General features: G+C 32.3%; 1 long non-coding RNA gene across 1 annotated transcript; it reads left to right on the top strand.

The window, feature by feature from the left end:
• Nucleotides 1-602: 602 nt before the first annotated feature.
• Nucleotides 603-2,492, top strand: LOC149496861 (uncharacterized). Its single transcript, XR_016320360.1, has 3 exons — nucleotides 603-774; nucleotides 905-989; nucleotides 2,398-2,492. It is a non-coding gene; the product is annotated as an uncharacterized LOC149496861 (long non-coding RNA).
• Nucleotides 2,493-2,718: the final 226 nt, after the last annotated feature.

Consider the following 2,718-nt stretch of genomic DNA (forward strand, 5'->3'; position numbering starts at 1 on the left):
TAAGAGAATTCCATTGGTAAAGGTTCTTTGGAGAAACCATAAGACCGAAGAAGCTACCTGGGAAAGTGAAGAGATTATGAGACAACAACATCCTCAGTTGTTTAATTCAGGTGAATTTCGAGGACGAAATTCTTTAAGGGGGGGAGAACTGTAACGCCCCATTTTTTTTTCCTGTGTTTTAATAGTAGTTTACCGGTCTGTGAATAATACCACCGGTCCGGAAGTTGGTATTATTTTTTGTCCGAAAAATTACTATTTATGTTTTATATTTTATTTAACATTTTTGGAGCATGTATGCATGGTTTTTATGGGTAGAAAGTAAGTAAGGAATATTTTTGGAGAATTTAGATACTTAGTGAATAGTGAATTATGGTGTTATATTAAGTAAGGAAATTTGAGCAATTATTTTTTTTTTATGGAGGAAAATTGAGGAATTATTTTTATGGAATAAATTAGAGACTTTTGTGGAGATAAATAATATTTTGAAGGACTTTAATTGGAGAATATTTGGAGAAAAGACCAAAATACCCCCTTAGTTGCTTTAATAAAGCAACTATTAATTATTGAGCACCAACTTTTGCCTTCTTCTTCTCCATACACGTTTCCTTCTTCTCCTTCTTCTTCTTCTTCTTCTTCTTCTTCATTTTCTTCAATTCCTACTTAGTAAACACCCATCCAACTTGATTTAAGGCATAAATCTTAGAGAGTGAAGCTAGAGAAGTAATCTTTGGTGACTAATTTCAAGGAATTTGGTGATTTTCCTACTTGGGTCAAGTAAGTGATTTTATGATAAGTGAATTATTTTTGGATTTAGAGTTGTCTTTTAGCATATACATGCTTAATCATGCTCCAATTACTTCTTTTCTTTGTTTTCTTTGTTTGATTTTGAGTTTCTTCCATGTAGAGGGTGGAGAGCCTTCTAATAAGGATAAAGGCAAGACCAAAGCTTGAGAAGCTTTGATTAAAGCTTGTTAAAGCTTGTTTTGAAGGTTAGTGTTCATAAACACACTTACCTTACTCAAATTTTGATTTTGTGCCTTTATGCTATTATGTGTATATTTTGAGATTTTGTATGAAATGATTGGTTTGTTGAATTTTGGTTGCCATTACATGCTCTTGGATGATGTTTGATGAGTATTTATGTTGTGGTAGACATTGCTACCTTGTATCTTTGTGGTTCATGTTCCTTTCATGGCTAAAGTAAACTGAATTTGGGAAAAAACGAGATTTTGAGTGAGATTTAGGACCATTTTTCGGTCCTTTATAGTTTCCATCTGTGTCTGAGTTCTTCACAAAAGTTGTAGGTCTATCTCTTATCTTTCCAACCCATCCTCTTTTGTCCAATTTGGAGATATATAACTCAACTTATGGCTGAAACACCCAAACTGACTCTGTTTGTGTCGGGCCACATGCATCACTGACTTTAGTGCCCATTTTGACCACTATAATGACAAGATTAGGTTCTGAGTTCTTCATAAAAGTTGTTTCCCTGTGTCTTGATAATTCTCTCGTTCTGAATTGGTTTAATTTTGAGTGTGGGGTTTAGTAGGAATTCAAGAAACAATGGACTTGGTTCTGCTGAATCAGGTCTGGTCTGTCAGTCTGTGTTCCTAGCTTTGTTTTGTTATCTTCCATATTGATCTGGGCTATGATCCCTTCATAACATTTGTATGATTTTGTCTTAGCTTTCTAACGACTCTAATTTCATTTAATTTGGAGACCCATAGCTCCGGTTATGTTTTAAAAACACAGCAAAGGTCCATGTTATTTTTATGCTGGAAATTTTCTAAGTTAAGTCATTTTGTTTAAGTATGAGAATTTTTATGAATTACTTAAGTTTAAATTAAGTTTTTATTATGAGAAGACTAAAGAAAATGAATTTTCTGAGAAATGTTTTTGGGCTCTAATATACTTGGTGTGAATTTGATGCATGATTTGATTTTATTATGTATGATGAGCATGCTCGGCATTTGATGCCATTATGATAAGAAGCTATGATCATATACTAGGCACGTGGGTGTCTTATGTTAGGGCGGACGCGCTCTATATGTTATGAAAAGGTTGGCGACCTAAGGCCATTATGAATAAGCTATGAAAACTTATATGCTTTTTTTTCTCCTAAGTGTATGTGAGCCCTTATACAATATTTTTAAGGAAGTGAAATAAATGAGATCACATTATGTTAATAACTCTTAATTTACCACAACTTATTTATGATATCAAATGAATTTCTAAAGCATGATGTATTGGTGTGCATATGTACTGCATGTTCAAATTTAATAATTTTATGTATATAAATGATTGTTTTTAAGTATGTTGTCATCACAACATTGGTTTGTTGTGTTTTATGAGCACCACTGAGTTTTATACTCAGCGCGTTGATTTTATCACGCGCAGGTTGGAGATTGTGCTTGCTGCTTAAAGACCTGAAGAGTAGCATCAGAGTTGAAGAGATCTTTTGGTAGTTGATTAGTATTTTATGTAACTAAAAAATTATGGCATGTATAAGTATTACATTTTTAGAGACTGTATTATTTCATTTATAACTTAAGCATGTTATTGTAAATTATTTTGGTGTATATATATTGGGAGATAAACTTGGACTTATTTAATGGTTAGAACATTAGAAGTTGATATATTTAAATGAATGTATTGAAGTGATGAATATTATAATGTTATTGAGGAACTATGGAGTTATGAAATTATAGAAGTGCTATT

Source organism: Jatropha curcas, chromosome 4 (genome assembly GCF_041381405.1).
Source record: "Jatropha curcas cultivar XTBG-Jc1 chromosome 4, XTBG_Jcur_1.0, whole genome shotgun sequence".
Lineage (NCBI taxonomy): Eukaryota > Viridiplantae > Streptophyta > Magnoliopsida > Malpighiales > Euphorbiaceae > Jatropha > Jatropha curcas.